This window comes from Haliotis rufescens, unplaced genomic scaffold, assembly GCF_023055435.1.
Source record: "Haliotis rufescens isolate VD_foot unplaced genomic scaffold, xgHalRufe1.0.p SCAF_5, whole genome shotgun sequence".
NCBI classification, from domain to species: domain Eukaryota; kingdom Metazoa; phylum Mollusca; class Gastropoda; order Lepetellida; family Haliotidae; genus Haliotis; species Haliotis rufescens.
In genome coordinates this window covers 57846833-57863194 of record NW_025964223.1, presented here as the reverse complement: position 1 = coordinate 57863194, position 16362 = coordinate 57846833, and the positions used below count along the sequence as shown (strand labels likewise).

Here is a 16362-nt window from a genome sequence, read left to right as displayed (position 1 = left end):
AAAAGTACAAATGGCACCCTCCAATGATGAATACGCACCGTGTTGGTGTGTGTACATTCCTGTTGACACTTTATATTTCTTTTCAATCACGCTATTAAATGAAATATTGTGAGTAATCGAACGTAGAACTAGCCGTATTATTGCTTAATTGATAGCCCGACACTGTCAATGTAGTTTGCAGATAAGCACCGATTCATGTACAGAACAATGCTAAAATTCGCAGCACATCCCACCCGTAGAAGTCCTTCAAATAGAGTCATGTAAATGCATACATATTATCATTCCAACGGGCAGATGACTATTTTGGGACCCGTTTGTGACCTCACAATGGCACGACGTCATAGAAACGTGACATCACTGACAACATTCGCATTGCGTAACAGATTGAATACAGCTTTCTGGAGACGCGCTTTTTGAGAGTGTCTATTCCTTTTGTTGGCAAGAGGCACAAAAACAATGTGCATCGACCGGGAATCGAACCCGGGTCACCCGCGTGGCAGGCGAGTATTCTACCACTAGACCACCGATGGTGACGTATACATTTGCTCCATATGGATGCAACTGCAGTGTCATATGCATTTAAATAGAATTATTTGTTTCCACTACACTGTACATTGCAGACCCGTGACGCATATCAAGTCAAGAATACATTTAAACATTTTTTTAAAAATAAAAATCATTTTGTGACGTAAGCAATTTCGTTTAAAGGCGTGCCTCCAGGCGTGGACAATCAATCAGAGAAATTCATTAAATTGTCTTTTCCGGCTATGCACCACATGGACAGCGTCGGTGGTGTAAAGGTTAGCATGGTTGCCTTCCAAGCAGTCGATCCGGGTTCGATTCCCGGCCGACGCATCTTTTTATTTCAGTAGGGACCGGGAATGAGAAATGTAACCTCAAAGTCCGTCGGTGAAAAGTACAAATGGCACCCTCCAATGATGAATACGCACCGTGTTGGTGTGTGTACATTCCTGTTGACACTTTATATTTCTTTTCAATCACGCTATTAAATGAAATATTGTGAGTAATCGAACGTAGAACTAGCCGTATTATTGCTTAATTGATAGCCCGACACTGTCAATGTAGTTTGCAGATAAGCACCGATTCATGTACAGAACAATGCTAAAATTCGCAGCACATCCCACCCGTAGAAGTCCTTCAAATAGAGTCATGTAAATGCATACATATTATCATTCCAACGGGCAGATGACTATTTTGGGACCCGTTTGTGACCTCACAATGGCACGACGTCATAGAAACGTGACATCACTGACAACATTCGCATTGCGTAACAGATTGAATACAGCTTTCTGGAGACGCGCTTTTTGAGAGTGTCTATTCCTTTTGTTGGCAAGAGGCACAAAAACAATGTGCATCGACCGGGAATCGAACCCGGGTCACCCGCGTGGCAGGCGAGTATTCTACCACTAGACCACCGATGCTTCACACTCACCGCCTCGTTTCTAAGCTTCTCACTCCTTAGGCAAGAAAGAAGCTGAAAAGAAGGAAGTATTCAAGTGACGTATACATTTGCTCCATATGGATGCAACTGCAGTGTCATATGCATTTAAATAGAATTATTTGTTTCCACTACACTGTACATTGCAGACCCGTGACGCATATCAAGTCAAGAATACATTTAAACATTTTTTTAAAAATAAAAATCATTTTGTGACGTAAGCAATTTCGTTTAAAGGCGTGCCTCCAGGCGTGGACAATCAATCAGAGAAATTCATTAAATTGTCTTTTCCGGCTATGCACCACATGGACAGCGTCGGTGGTGTAAAGGTTAGCATGGTTGCCTTCCAAGCAGTCGATCCGGGTTCGATTCCCGGCCGACGCATCTTTTTATTTCAGTAGGGACCGGGAATGAGAAATGTAACCTCAAAGTCCGTCGGTGAAAAGTACAAATGGCACCCTCCAATGATGAATACGCACCGTGTTGGTGTGTGTACATTCCTGTTGACACTTTATATTTCTTTTCAATCACGCTATTAAATGAAATATTGTGAGTAATCGAACGTAGAACTAGCCGTATTATTGCTTAATTGATAGCCCGACACTGTCAATGTAGTTTGCAGATAAGCACCGATTCATGTACAGAACAATGCTAAAATTCGCAGCACATCCCACCCGTAGAAGTCCTTCAAATAGAGTCATGTAAATGCATACATATTATCATTCCAACGGGCAGATGACTATTTTGGGACCCGTTTGTGACCTCACAATGGCACGACGTCATAGAAACGTGACATCACTGACAACATTCGCATTGCGTAACAGATTGAATACAGCTTTCTGGAGACGCGCTTTTTGAGAGTGTCTATTCCTTTTGTTGGCAAGAGGCACAAAAACAATGTGCATCGACCGGGAATCGAACCCGGGTCACCCGCGTGGCAGGCGAGTATTCTACCACTAGACCACCGATGCTTCACACTCACCGCCTCGTTTCTAAGCTTCTCACTCCTTAGGCAAGAAAGAAGCTGAAAAGAAGGAAGTATTCAAGTGACGTATACATTTGCTCCATATGGCTGCAACTGCAGTGTCATATGCATTTAAATAGAATTATTTGTTTCCACTACACTGTACATTGCAGACCCGTGACGCATATCAAGTCAAGAATACATTTAAACATTTTTTTAAAAATAAAAATCATTTTGTGACGTAAGCAATTTCGTTTAAAGGCGTGCCTCCAGGCGTGGACAATCAATCAGAGAAATTCATTAAATTGTCTTTTCCGGCTATGCACCTCATGGACAGCGTCGGTGGTGTAAAGGTTAGCATGGTTGCCTTCCAAGCAGTCGATGCGGGTTCGATTCCCGGCCGACGCATCTTTTTATTTCAGTAGGGACCGGGAATGAGAAATGTAACCTCAAAGTCCGTCGGTGAAAAGTACAAATGGCACCCTCCAATGATGAATACGCACCGTGTTGGTGTGTGTACATTCCTGTTGACACTTTATATTTCTTTTCAATCACGCTATTAAATGAAATATTGTGAGTAATCGAACGTAGAACTAGCCGTATTATTGCTTAATTGATAGCCCGACACTGTCAATGTAGTTTGCAGATAAGCACCGATTCATGTACAGAACAATGCTAAAATTCGCAGCACATCCCACCCGTAGAAGTCCTTCAAATAGAGTCATGTAAATGCATACATATTATCATTCCAACGGGCAGATGACTATTTTGGGACCCGTTTGTGACCTCACAATGGCACGACGTCATAGAAACGTGACATCACTGACAACATTCGCATTGCGTAACAGATTGAATACAGCTTTCTGGAGACGCGCTTTTTGAGAGTGTCTATTCCTTTTGTTGGCAAGAGGCACAAAAACAATGTGCATCGACCGGGAATCGAACCCGGGTCACCCGCGTGGCAGGCGATTATTCTACCACTAGACCACCGATGCTTCACACTCACCGCCTCGTTTCTAAGCTTCTCACTCCTTAGGCAAGAAAGAAGCTGAAAAGAAGGAAGTATTCAAGTGACGTATACATTTGCTCCATATGGATGCAACTGCAGTGTCATATGCATTTAAATAGAATTATTTGTTTCCACTACACTGTACATTGCAGACCCGTGACGCATATCAAGTCAAGAATACATTTAAACATTTTTTTAAAAATAAAAATCATTTTGTGACGTAAGCAATTTCGTTTAAAGGCGTGCCTCCAGGCGTGGACAATCAATCAGAGAAATTCATTAAATTGTCTTTTCCGGCTATGCACCACATGGACAGCGTCGGTGGTGTAAAGGTTAGCATGGTTGCCTTCCAAGCAGTCGATGCGGGTTCGATTCCCGGCCGACGTATCTTTTTATTTCAGTAGGGACCGGGAATGAGAAATGTAACCTCAAAGTCCGTCGGTGAAAAGTACAAATGGCACCCTCCAATGATGAATACGCACCGTGTTGGTGTGTGTACATTCCTGTTGACACTTTATATTTCTTTTCAATCACGCTATTAAATGAAATATTGTGAGTAATCGAACGTAGAACTAGCCGTATTATTGCTTAATTGATAGCCCGACACTGTCAATGTAGTTTGCAGATAAGCACCGATTCATGTACAGAACAATGCTAAAATTCGCAGCACATCCCACCCGTAGAAGTCCTTCAAATAGAGTCATGTAAATGCATACATATTATCATTCCAACGGGCAGATGACTATTTTGGGACCCGTTTGTGACCTCACAATGGCACGACGTCATAGAAACGTGACATCACTGACAACATTCGCATTGCGTAACAGATTGAATACAGCTTTCTGGAGACGCGCTTTTTGAGAGTGTCTATTCCTTTTGTTGGCAAGAGGCACAAAAACAATGTGCATCGACCGGGAATCGAACCCGGGTCACCCGCGTGGCAGGCGAGTATTCTACCACTAGACCACCGATGCTTCACACTCACCGCCTCGTTTCTAAGCTTCTCACTCCTTAGGCAAGAAAGAAGCTGAAAAGAAGGAAGTATTCAAGTGACGTATACATTTGCTCCATATGGATGCAACTGCAGTGTCATATGCATTTAAATAGAATTATTTGTTTCCACTACACTGTACATTGCAGACCCGTGACGCATATCAAGTCAAGAATACATTTAAACATTTTTTTAAAAATAAAAATCATTTTGTGACGTAAGCAATTTCGTTTAAAGGCGTGCCTCCAGGCGTGGACAATCAATCAGAGAAATTCATTAAATTGTCTTTTCCGGCTATGCACCACATGGACAGCGTCGGTGGTGTAAAGGTTAGCATGGTTGCCTTCCAAGCAGTCGATCCGGGTTCGATTCCCGGCCGACGCATCTTTTTATTTCAGTAGGGACCGGGAATGAGAAATGTAACCTCAAAGTCCGTCGGTGAAAAGTACAAATGGCACCCTCCAATGATGAATACGCACCGTGTTGGTGTGTGTACATTCCTGTTGACACTTTATATTTCTTTTCAATCACGCTATTAAATGAAATATTGTGAGTAATCGAACGTAGAACTAGCCGTATTATTGCTTAATTGATAGCCCGACACTGTCAATGTAGTTTGCAGATAAGCACCGATTCATGTACAGAACAATGCTAAAATTCGCAGCACATCCCACCCGTAGAAGTCCTTCAAATAGAGTCATGTAAATGCATACATATTATCATTCCAACGGGCAGATGACTATTTTGGGACCCGTTTGTGACCTCACAATGGCACGACGTCATAGAAACGTGACATCACTGACAACATTCGCATTGCGTAACAGATTGAATACAGCTTTCTGGAGACGCGCTTTTTGAGAGTGTCTATTCCTTTTGTTGGCAAGAGGCACAAAAACAATGTGCATCGACCGGGAATCGAACCCGGGTCACCCGCGTGGCAGGCGATTATTCTACCACTAGACCACCGATGCTTCACACTCACCGCCTCGTTTCTAAGCTTCTCACTCCTTAGGCAAGAAAGAAGCTGAAAAGAAGGAAGTATTCAAGTGACGTATACATTTGCTCCATATGGATGCAACTGCAGTGTCATATGCATTTAAATAGAATTATTTGTTTCCACTACACTGTACATTGCAGACCCGTGACGCATATCAAGTCAAGAATACATTTAAACATTTTTTTAAAAATAAAAATCATTTTGTGACGTAAGCAATTTCGTTTAAAGGCGTGCCTCCAGGCGTGGACAATCAATCAGAGAAATTCATTAAATTGTCTTTTCCGGCTATGCACCACATGGACAGCGTCGGTGGTGTAAAGGTTAGCATGGTTGCCTTCCAAGCAGTCGATGCGGGTTCGATTCCCGGCCGACGCATCTTTTTATTTCAGTAGGGACCGGGAATGAGAAATGTAACCTCAAAGTCCGTCGGTGAAAAGTACAAATGGCACCCTCCAATGATGAATACGCACCGTGTTGGTGTGTGTACATTCCTGTTGACACTTTATATTTCTTTTCAATCACGCTATTAAATGAAATATTGTGAGTAATCGAACGTAGAACTAGCCGTATTATTGCTTAATTGATAGCCCGACACTGTCAATGTAGTTTGCAGATAAGCACCGATTCATGTACAGAACAATGCTAAAATTCGCAGCACATCCTACCCGTAGAAGTCCTTCAAATAGAGTCATGTAAATGCATACATATTATCATTCCAACGGGCAGATGACTATTTTGGGACCCGTTTGTGACCTCACAATGGCACGACGTCATAGAAACGTGACATCACTGACAACATTCGCATTGCGTAACAGATTGAATACAGCTTTCTGGAGACGCGCTTTTTGAGAGTGTCTATTCCTTTTGTTGGCAAGAGGCACAAAAACAATGTGCATCGACCGGGAATCGAACCCGGGTCACCCGCGTGGCAGGCGAGTATTCTACCACTAGACCACCGATGCTTCACACTCACCGCCTCGTTTCTAAGCTTCTCACTCCTTAGGCAAGAAAGAAGCTGAAAAGAAGGAAGTATTCAAGTGACGTATACATTTGCTCCATATGGATGCAACTGCAGTGTCATATGCATTTAAATAGAATTATTTGTTTCCACTACACTGTACATTGCAGACCCGTGACGCATATCAAGTCAAGAATACATTTAAACATTTTTTTAAAAATAAAAATCATTTTGTGACGTAAGCAATTTCGTTTAAAGGCGTGCCTCCAGGCGTGGACAATCAATCAGAGAAATTCATTAAATTGTCTTTTCCGGCTATGCACCACATGGACAGCGTCGGTGGTGTAAAGGTTAGCATGGTTGCCTTCCAAGCAGTCGATCCGGGTTCGATTCCCGGCCGACGCATCTTTTTATTTCAGTAGGGACCGGGAATGAGAAATGTAACCTCAAAGTCCGTCGGTGAAAAGTACAAATGGCACCCTCCAATGATGAATACGCACCGTGTTGGTGTGTGTACATTCCTGTTGACACTTTATATTTCTTTTCAATCACGCTATTAAATGAAATATTGTGAGTAATCGAACGTAGAACTAGCCGTATTATTGCTTAATTGATAGCCCGACACTGTCAATGTAGTTTGCAGATAAGCACCGATTCATGTACAGAACAATGCTAAAATTCGCAGCACATCCCACCCGTAGAAGTCCTTCAAATAGAGTCATGTAAATGCATACATATTATCATTCCAACGGGCAGATGACTATTTTGGGACCCGTTTGTGACCTCACAATGGCACGACGTCATAGAAACGTGACATCACTGACAACATTCGCATTGCGTAACAGATTGAATACAGCTTTCTGGAGACGCGCTTTTTGAGAGTGTCTATTCCTTTTGTTGGCAAGAGGCACAAAAACAATGTGCATCGACCGGGAATCGAACCCGGGTCACCCGCGTGGCAGGCGATTATTCTACCACTAGACCACCGATGCTTCACACTCACCGCCTCGTTTCTAAGCTTCTCACTCCTTAGGCAAGAAAGAAGCTGAAAAGAAGGAAGTATTCAAGTGACGTATACATTTGCTCCATATGGATGCAACTGCAGTGTCATATGCATTTAAATAGAATTATTTGTTTCCACTACACTGTACATTGCAGACCCGTGACGCATATCAAGTCAAGAATACATTTAAACATTTTTTTAAAAATAAAAATCATTTTGTGACGTAAGCAATTTCGTTTAAAGGCGTGCCTCCAGGCGTGGACAATCAATCAGAGAAATTCATTAAATTGTCTTTTCCGGCTATGCACCACATGGACAGCGTCGGTGGTGTAAAGGTTAGCATGGTTGCCTTCCAAGCAGTCGATCCGGGTTCGATTCCCGGCCGACGCATCTTTTTATTTCAGTAGGGACCGGGAATGAGAAATGTAACCTCAAAGTCCGTCGGTGAAAAGTACAAATGGCACCCTCCAATGATGAATACGCACCGTGTTGGTGTGTGTACATTCCTGTTGACACTTTATATTTCTTTTCAATCACGCTATTAAATGAAATATTGTGAGTAATCGAACGTAGAACTAGCCGTATTATTGCTTAATTGATAGCCCGACACTGTCAATGTAGTTTGCAGATAAGCACCGATTCATGTACAGAACAATGCTAAAATTCGCAGCACATCCTACCCGTAGAAGTCCTTCAAATAGAGTCATGTAAATGCATACATATTATCATTCCAACGGGCAGATGACTATTTTGGGACCCGTTTGTGACCTCACAATGGCACGACGTCATAGAAACGTGACATCACTGACAACATTCGCATTGCGTAACAGATTGAATACAGCTTTCTGGAGACGCGCTTTTTGAGAGTGTCTATTCCTTTTGTTGGCAAGAGGCACAAAAACAATGTGCATCGACCGGGAATCGAACCCGGGTCACCCGCGTGGCAGGCGAGTATTCTACCACTAGACCACCGATGCTTCACACTCACCGCCTCGTTTCTAAGCTTCTCACTCCTTAGGCAAGAAAGAAGCTGAAAAGAAGGAAGTATTCAAGTGACGTATACATTTGCTCCATATGGATGCAACTGCAGTGTCATATGCATTTAAATAGAATTATTTGTTTCCACTACACTGTACATTGCAGACCCGTGACGCATATCAAGTCAAGAATACATTTAAACATTTTTTTAAAAATAAAAATCATTTTGTGACGTAAGCAATTTCGTTTAAAGGCGTGCCTCCAGGCGTGGACAATCAATCAGAGAAATTCATTAAATTGTCTTTTCCGGCTATGCACCACATGGACAGCGTCGGTGGTGTAAAGGTTAGCATGGTTGCCTTCCAAGCAGTCGATCCGGGTTCGATTCCCGGCCGACGCATCTTTTTATTTCAGTAGGGACCGGGAATGAGAAATGTAACCTCAAAGTCCGTCGGTGAAAAGTACAAATGGCACCCTCAAATGATGAATACGCACCGTGTTGGTGTGTGTACATTCCTGTTGACACTTTATATTTCTTTTCAATCACGCTATTAAATGAAATATTGTGAGTAATCGAACGTAGAACTAGCCGTATTATTGCTTAATTGATAGCCCGACACTGTCAATGTAGTTTGCAGATAAGCACCGATTCATGTACAGAACAATGCTAAAATTCGCAGCACATCCCACCCGTAGAAGTCCTTCAAATAGAGTCATGTAAATGCATACATATTATCATTCCAACGGGCAGATGACTATTTTGGGACCCGTTTGTGACCTCACAATGGCACGACGTCATAGAAACGTGACATCACTGACAACATTCGCATTGCGTAACAGATTGAATACAGCTTTCTGGAGACGCGCTTTTTGAGAGTGTCTATTCCTTTTGTTGGCAAGAGGCACAAAAACAATGTGCATCGACCGGGAATCGAACCCGGGTCACCCGCGTGGCAGGCGAGTATTCTACCACTAGACCACCGATGCTTCACACTCACCGCCTCGTTTCTAAGCTTCTCACTCCTTAGGCAAGAAAGAAGCTGAAAAGAAGGAAGTATTCAAGTGACGTATACATTTGCTCCATATGGATGCAACTGCAGTGTCATATGCATTTAAATAGAATTATTTGTTTCCACTACACTGTACATTGCAGACCCGTGACGCATATCAAGTCAAGAATACATTTAAACATTTTTTTAAAAATAAAAATCATTTTGTGACGTAAGCAATTTCGTTTAAAGGCGTGCCTCCAGGCGTGGACAATCAATCAGAGAAATTCATTAAATTGTCTTTTCCGGCTATGCACCACATGGACAGCGTCGGTGGTGTAAAGGTTAGCATGGTTGCCTTCCAAGCAGTCGATCCGGGTTCGATTCCCGGCCGACGCATCTTTTTATTTCAGTAGGGACCGGGAATGAGAAATGTAACCTCAAAGTCCGTCGGTGAAAAGTACAAATGGCACCCTCCAATGATGAATACGCACCGTGTTGGTGTGTGTACATTCCTGTTGACACTTTATATTTCTTTTCAATCACGCTATTAAATGAAATATTGTGAGTAATCGAACGTAGAACTAGCCGTATTATTGCTTAATTGATAGCCCGACACTGTCAATGTAGTTTGCAGATAAGCACCGATTCATGTACAGAACAATGCTAAAATTCGCAGCACATCCCACCCGTAGAAGTCCTTCAAATAGAGTCATGTAAATGCATACATATTATCATTCCAACGGGCAGATGACTATTTTGGGACCCGTTTGTGACCTCACAATGGCACGACGTCATAGAAACGTGACATCACTGACAACATTCGCATTGCGTAACAGATTGAATACAGCTTTCTGGAGACGCGCTTTTTGAGAGTGTCTATTCCTTTTGTTGGCAAGAGGCACAAAAACAATGTGCATCGACCGGGAATCGAACCCGGGTCACCCGCGTGGCAGGCGAGTATTCTACCACTAGACCACCGATGCTTCACACTCACCGCCTCGTTTCTAAGCTTCTCACTCCTTAGGCAAGAAAGAAGCTGAAAAGAAGGAAGTATTCAAGTGACGTATACATTTGCTCCATATGGATGCAACTGCAGTGTCATATGCATTTAAATAGAATTATTTGTTTCCACTACACTGTACATTGCAGACCCGTGACGCATATCAAGTCAAGAATACATTTAAACATTTTTTTAAAAATAAAAATCATTTTGTGACGTAAGCAATTTCGTTTAAAGGCGTGCCTCCAGGCGTGGACAATCAATCAGAGAAATTCATTAAATTGTCTTTTCCGGCTATGCACCACATGGACAGCGTCGGTGGTGTAAAGGTTAGCATGGTTGCCTTCCAAGCAGTCGATCCGGGTTCGATTCCCGGCCGACGCATCTTTTTATTTCAGTAGGGACCGGGAATGAGAAATGTAACCTCAAAGTCCGTCGGTGAAAAGTACAAATGGCACCCTCCAATGATGAATACGCACCGTGTTGGTGTGTGTACATTCCTGTTGACACTTTATATTTCTTTTCAATCACGCTATTAAATGAAATATTGTGAGTAATCGAACGTAGAACTAGCCGTATTATTGCTTAATTGATAGCCCGACACTGTCAATGTAGTTTGCAGATAAGCACCGATTCATGTACAGAACAATGCTAAAATTCGCAGCACATCCCACCCGTAGAAGTCCTTCAAATAGAGTCATGTAAATGCATACATATTATCATTCCAACGGGCAGATGACTATTTTGGGACCCGTTTGTGACCTCACAATGGCACGACGTCATAGAAACGTGACATCACTGACAACATTCGCATTGCGTAACAGATTGAATACAGCTTTCTGGAGACGCGCTTTTTGAGAGTGTCTATTCCTTTTGTTGGCAAGAGGCACAAAAACAATGTGCATCGACCGGGAATCGAACCCGGGTCACCCGCGTGGCAGGCGAGTATTCTACCACTAGACCACCGATGCTTCACACTCACCGCCTCGTTTCTAAGCTTCTCACTCCTTAGGCAAGAAAGAAGCTGAAAAGAAGGAAGTATTCAAGTGACGTATACATTTGCTCCATATGGATGCAACTGCAGTGTCATATGCATTTAAATAGAATTATTTGTTTCCACTACACTGTACATTGCAGACCCGTGACGCATATCAAGTCAAGAATACATTTAAACATTTTTTTAAAAATAAAAATCATTTTGTGACGTAAGCAATTTCGTTTAAAGGCGTGCCTCCAGGCGTGGACAATCAATCAGAGAAATTCATTAAATTGTCTTTTCCGGCTATGCACCACATGGACAGCGTCGGTGGTGTAAAGGTTAGCATGGTTGCCTTCCAAGCAGTCGATCCGGGTTCGATTCCCGGCCGACGCATCTTTTTATTTCAGTAGGGACCGGGAATGAGAAATGTAACCTCAAAGTCCGTCGGTGAAAAGTACAAATGGCACCCTCCAATGATGAATACGCACCGTGTTGGTGTGTGTACATTCCTGTTGACACTTTATATTTCTTTTCAATCACGCTATTAAATGAAATATTGTGAGTAATCGAACGTAGAACTAGCCGTATTATTGCTTAATTGATAGCCCGACACTGTCAATGTAGTTTGCAGATAAGCACCGATTCATGTACAGAACAATGCTAAAATTCGCAGCACATCCCACCCGTAGAAGTCCTTCAAATAGAGTCATGTAAATGCATACATATTATCATTCCAACGGGCAGATGACTATTTTGGGACCCGTTTGTGACCTCACAATGGCACGACGTCATAGAAACGTGACATCACTGACAACATTCGCATTGCGTAACAGATTGAATACAGCTTTCTGGAGACGCGCTTTTTGAGAGTGTCTATTCCTTTTGTTGGCAAGAGGCACAAAAACAATGTGCATCGACCGGGAATCGAACCCGGGTCACCCGCGTGGCAGGCGAGTATTCTACCACTAGACCACCGATGCTTCACACTCACCGCCTCGTTTCTAAGCTTCTCACTCCTTAGGCAAGAAAGAAGCTGAAAAGAAGGAAGTATTCAAGTGACGTATACATTTGCTCCATATGGATGCAACTGCAGTGTCATATGCATTTAAATAGAATTATTTGTTTCCACTACACTGTACATTGCAGACCCGTGACGCATATCAAGTCAAGAATACATTTAAACATTTTTTTAAAAATAAAAATCATTTTGTGACGTAAGCAATTTCGTTTAAAGGCGTGCCTCCAGGCGTGGACAATCAATCAGAGAAATTCATTAAATTGTCTTTTCCGGCTATGCACCACATGGACAGCGTCGGTGGTGTAAAGGTTAGCATGGTTGCCTTCCAAGCAGTCGATCCGGGTTCGATTCCCGGCCGACGCATCTTTTTATTTCAGTAGGGACCGGGAATGAGAAATGTAACCTCAAAGTCCGTCGGTGAAAAGTACAAATGGCACCCTCCAATGATGAATACGCACCGTGTTGGTGTGTGTACATTCCTGTTGACACTTTATATTTCTTTTCAATCACGCTATTAAATGAAATATTGTGAGTAATCGAACGTAGAACTAGCCGTATTATTGCTTAATTGATAGCCCGACACTGTCAATGTAGTTTGCAGATAAGCACCGATTCATGTACAGAACAATGCTAAAATTCGCAGCACATCCCACCCGTAGAAGTCCTTCAAATAGAGTCATGTAAATGCATACATATTATCATTCCAACGGGCAGATGACTATTTTGGGACCCGTTTGTGACCTCACAATGGCACGACGTCATAGAAACGTGACATCACTGACAACATTCGCATTGCGTAACAGATTGAATACAGCTTTCTGGAGACGCGCTTTTTGAGAGTGTCTATTCCTTTTGTTGGCAAGAGGCACAAAAACAATGTGCATCGACCGGGAATCGAACCCGGGTCACCCGCGTGGCAGGCGAGTATTCTACCACTAGACCACCGATGCTTCACACTCACCGCCTCGTTTCTAAGCTTCTCACTCCTTAGGCAAGAAAGAAGCTGAAAAGAAGGAAGTATTCAAGTGACGTATACATTTGCTCCATATGGATGCAACTGCAGTGTCATATGCATTTAAATAGAATTATTTGTTTCTACTACACTGTACATTGCAGACCCGTGACGCATATCAAGTCAAGAATACATTTAAACATTTTTTTAAAAATAAAAATCATTTTGTGACGTAAGCAATTTCGTTTAAAGGCGTGCCTCCAGGCGTGGACAATCAATCAGAGAAATTCATTAAATTGTCTTTTCCGGCTATGCACCACATGGACAGCGTCGGTGGTGTAAAGGTTAGCATGGTTGCCTTCCAAGCAGTCGATCCGGGTTCGATTCCCGGCCGACGCATCTTTTTATTTCAGTAGGGACCGGGAATGAGAAATGTAACCTCAAAGTCCGTCGGTGAAAAGTACAAATGGCACCCTCCAATGATGAATACGCACCGTGTTGGTGTGTGTACATTCCTGTTGACACTTTATATTTCTTTTCAATCACGCTATTAAATGAAATATTGTGAGTAATCGAACGTAGAACTAGCCGTATTATTGCTTAATTGATAGCCCGACACTGTCAATGTAGTTTGCAGATAAGCACCGATTCATGTACAGAACAATGCTAAAATTCGCAGCACATCCCACCCGTAGAAGTCCTTCAAATAGAGTCATGTAAATGCATACATATTATCATTCCAACGGGCAGATGACTATTTTGGGACCCGTTTGTGACCTCACAATGGCACGACGTCATAGAAACGTGACATCACTGACAACATTCGCATTGCGTAACAGATTGAATACAGCTTTCTGGAGACGCGCTTTTTGAGAGTGTCTATTCCTTTTGTTGGCAAGAGGCACAAAAACAATGTGCATCGACCGGGAATCGAACCCGGGTCACCCGCGTGGCAGGCGAGTATTCTACCACTAGACCACCGATGCTTCACACTCACCGCCTCGTTTCTAAGCTTCTCACTCCTTAGGCAAGAAAGAAGCTGAAAAGAAGGAAGTATTCAAGTGACGTATACATTTGCTCCATATGGATGCAACTGCAGTGTCATATGCATTTAAATAGAATTATTTGTTTCCACTACACTGTACATTGCAGACCCGTGACGCATATCAAGTCAAGAATACATTTAAACATTTTTTTAAAAATAAAAATCATTTTGTGACGTAAGCAATTTCGTTTAAAGGCGTGCCTCCAGGCGTGGACAATCAATCAGAGAAATTCATTAAATTGTCTTTTCCGGCTATGCACCACATGGACAGCGTCGGTGGTGTAAAGGTTAGCATGGTTGCCTTCCAAGCAGTCGATCCGGGTTCGATTCCCGGCCGACGCATCTTTTTATTTCAGTAGGGACCGGGAATGAGAAATGTAACCTCAAAGTCCGTCGGTGAAAAGTACAAATGGCACCCTCCAATGATGAATACGCACCGTGTTGGTGTGTGTACATTCCTGTTGACACTTTATATTTCTTTTCAATCACGCTATTAAATGAAATATTGTGAGTAATCGAACGTAGAACTAGCCGTATTATTGCTTAATTGATAGCCCGACACTGTCAATGTAGTTTGCAGATAAGCACCGATTCATGTACAGAACAATGCTAAAATTCGCAGCACATCCCACCCGTAGAAGTCCTTCAAATAGAGTCATGTAAATGCATACATATTATCATTCCAACGGGCAGATGACTATTTTGGGACCCGTTTGTGACCTCACAATGGCACGACGTCATAGAAACGTGACATCACTGACAACATTCGCATTGCGTAACAGATTGAATACAGCTTTCTGGAGACGCGCTTTTTGAGAGTGTCTATTCCTTTTGTTGGCAAGAGGCACAAAAACAATGTGCATCGACCGGGAATCGAACCCGGGTCACCCGCGTGGCAGGCGAGTATTCTACCACTAGACCACCGATGCTTCACACTCACCGCCTCGTTTCTAAGCTTCTCACTCCTTAGGCAAGAAAGAAGCTGAAAAGAAGGAAGTATTCAAGTGACGTATACATTTGCTCCATATGGATGCAACTGCAGTGTCATATGCATTTAAATAGAATTATTTGTTTCCACTACACTGTACATTGCAGACCCGTGACGCATATCAAGTCAAGAATACATTTAAACATTTTTTTAAAAATAAAAATCATTTTGTGACGTAAGCAATTTCGTTTAAAGGCGTGCCTCCAGGCGTGGACAATCAATCAGAGAAATTCATTAAATTGTCTTTTCCGGCTATGCACCACATGGACAGCGTCGGTGGTGTAAAGGTTAGCATGGTTGCCTTCCAAGCAGTCGATCCGGGTTCGATTCCCGGCCGACGCATCTTTTTATTTCAGTAGGGACCGGGAATGAGAAATGTAACCTCAAAGTCCGTCGGTGAAAAGTACAAATGGCACCCTCAAATGATGAATACGCACCGTGTTGGTGTGTGTACATTCCTGTTGACACTTTATATTTCTTTTCAATCACGCTATTAAATGAAATATTGTGAGTAATCGAACGTAGAACTAGCCGTATTATTGCTTAATTGATAGCCCGACACTGTCAATGTAGTTTGCAGATAAGCACCGATTCATGTACAGAACAATGCTAAAATTCGCAGCACATCCCACCCGTAGAAGTCCTTCAAATAGAGTCATGTAAATGCATACATATTATCATTCCAACGGGCAGATGACTATTTTGGGACCCGTTTGTGACCTCACAATGGCACGACGTCATAGAAACGTGACATCACTGACAACATTCGCATTGCGTAACAGATTGAATACAGCTTTCTGGAGACGCGCTTTTTGAGAGTGTCTATTCCTTTTGTTGGCAAGAGGCACAAAAACAATGTGCATCGACCGGGAATCGAACCCGGGTCACCCGCGTGGCAGGCGAGTATTCTACCACTAGACCACCGATGCTTCACACTCACCGCCTCGTTTCTAAGCTTCTCACTCCTTAGGCAAGAAAGAAGCTGAAAAGAAGGAAGTATTCAAGTGACGTATACATTTGCTCCATATG

General features: G+C 42.7%; 26 non-coding genes across 26 annotated transcripts; 13 read left to right on the top strand and 13 right to left on the bottom strand.

The window, feature by feature from the left end:
* Positions 1-783: 783 nt before the first annotated feature.
* Trnag-ucc lies at positions 784-855 on the top strand. Its single transcript has one exon. It is a non-coding gene; the product is annotated as a tRNA-Gly (tRNA).
* A 516-nt stretch (positions 856-1371) lies between these two features.
* On the bottom strand, positions 1372-1442 carry Trnag-gcc. Its single transcript has one exon. It is a non-coding gene; the product is annotated as a tRNA-Gly (tRNA).
* A 329-nt stretch (positions 1443-1771) lies between these two features.
* Trnag-ucc lies at positions 1772-1843 on the top strand. The gene has a single exon. It is a non-coding gene; the product is annotated as a tRNA-Gly (tRNA).
* A 516-nt stretch (positions 1844-2359) lies between these two features.
* Trnag-gcc lies at positions 2360-2430 on the bottom strand. Its single transcript has one exon. It is a non-coding gene; the product is annotated as a tRNA-Gly (tRNA).
* A 1905-nt stretch (positions 2431-4335) lies between these two features.
* On the bottom strand, positions 4336-4406 carry Trnag-gcc. Its single transcript has one exon. It is a non-coding gene; the product is annotated as a tRNA-Gly (tRNA).
* A 329-nt stretch (positions 4407-4735) lies between these two features.
* Positions 4736-4807, top strand: Trnag-ucc. Its single transcript has one exon. It is a non-coding gene; the product is annotated as a tRNA-Gly (tRNA).
* A 1504-nt stretch (positions 4808-6311) lies between these two features.
* Trnag-gcc lies at positions 6312-6382 on the bottom strand. The gene has a single exon. It is a non-coding gene; the product is annotated as a tRNA-Gly (tRNA).
* A 329-nt stretch (positions 6383-6711) lies between these two features.
* Positions 6712-6783, top strand: Trnag-ucc. The gene has a single exon. It is a non-coding gene; the product is annotated as a tRNA-Gly (tRNA).
* Positions 6784-7699: 916 nt separating this feature from the next.
* Positions 7700-7771, top strand: Trnag-ucc. The gene has a single exon. It is a non-coding gene; the product is annotated as a tRNA-Gly (tRNA).
* Positions 7772-8287: 516 nt separating this feature from the next.
* Trnag-gcc lies at positions 8288-8358 on the bottom strand. Its single transcript has one exon. It is a non-coding gene; the product is annotated as a tRNA-Gly (tRNA).
* A 329-nt stretch (positions 8359-8687) lies between these two features.
* Positions 8688-8759, top strand: Trnag-ucc. The gene has a single exon. It is a non-coding gene; the product is annotated as a tRNA-Gly (tRNA).
* Positions 8760-9275: 516 nt separating this feature from the next.
* Positions 9276-9346, bottom strand: Trnag-gcc. The gene has a single exon. It is a non-coding gene; the product is annotated as a tRNA-Gly (tRNA).
* Positions 9347-9675: 329 nt separating this feature from the next.
* Positions 9676-9747, top strand: Trnag-ucc. Its single transcript has one exon. It is a non-coding gene; the product is annotated as a tRNA-Gly (tRNA).
* Positions 9748-10263: 516 nt separating this feature from the next.
* Positions 10264-10334, bottom strand: Trnag-gcc. The gene has a single exon. It is a non-coding gene; the product is annotated as a tRNA-Gly (tRNA).
* A 329-nt stretch (positions 10335-10663) lies between these two features.
* On the top strand, positions 10664-10735 carry Trnag-ucc. Its single transcript has one exon. It is a non-coding gene; the product is annotated as a tRNA-Gly (tRNA).
* Positions 10736-11251: 516 nt separating this feature from the next.
* Trnag-gcc lies at positions 11252-11322 on the bottom strand. The gene has a single exon. It is a non-coding gene; the product is annotated as a tRNA-Gly (tRNA).
* Positions 11323-11651: 329 nt separating this feature from the next.
* Positions 11652-11723, top strand: Trnag-ucc. The gene has a single exon. It is a non-coding gene; the product is annotated as a tRNA-Gly (tRNA).
* Positions 11724-12239: 516 nt separating this feature from the next.
* On the bottom strand, positions 12240-12310 carry Trnag-gcc. Its single transcript has one exon. It is a non-coding gene; the product is annotated as a tRNA-Gly (tRNA).
* Positions 12311-12639: 329 nt separating this feature from the next.
* Positions 12640-12711, top strand: Trnag-ucc. Its single transcript has one exon. It is a non-coding gene; the product is annotated as a tRNA-Gly (tRNA).
* Positions 12712-13227: 516 nt separating this feature from the next.
* On the bottom strand, positions 13228-13298 carry Trnag-gcc. Its single transcript has one exon. It is a non-coding gene; the product is annotated as a tRNA-Gly (tRNA).
* Positions 13299-13627: 329 nt separating this feature from the next.
* Positions 13628-13699, top strand: Trnag-ucc. Its single transcript has one exon. It is a non-coding gene; the product is annotated as a tRNA-Gly (tRNA).
* A 516-nt stretch (positions 13700-14215) lies between these two features.
* Positions 14216-14286, bottom strand: Trnag-gcc. The gene has a single exon. It is a non-coding gene; the product is annotated as a tRNA-Gly (tRNA).
* Positions 14287-14615: 329 nt separating this feature from the next.
* Positions 14616-14687, top strand: Trnag-ucc. Its single transcript has one exon. It is a non-coding gene; the product is annotated as a tRNA-Gly (tRNA).
* A 516-nt stretch (positions 14688-15203) lies between these two features.
* Positions 15204-15274, bottom strand: Trnag-gcc. Its single transcript has one exon. It is a non-coding gene; the product is annotated as a tRNA-Gly (tRNA).
* Positions 15275-15603: 329 nt separating this feature from the next.
* Positions 15604-15675, top strand: Trnag-ucc. Its single transcript has one exon. It is a non-coding gene; the product is annotated as a tRNA-Gly (tRNA).
* A 516-nt stretch (positions 15676-16191) lies between these two features.
* Trnag-gcc lies at positions 16192-16262 on the bottom strand. The gene has a single exon. It is a non-coding gene; the product is annotated as a tRNA-Gly (tRNA).
* Positions 16263-16362: the final 100 nt, after the last annotated feature.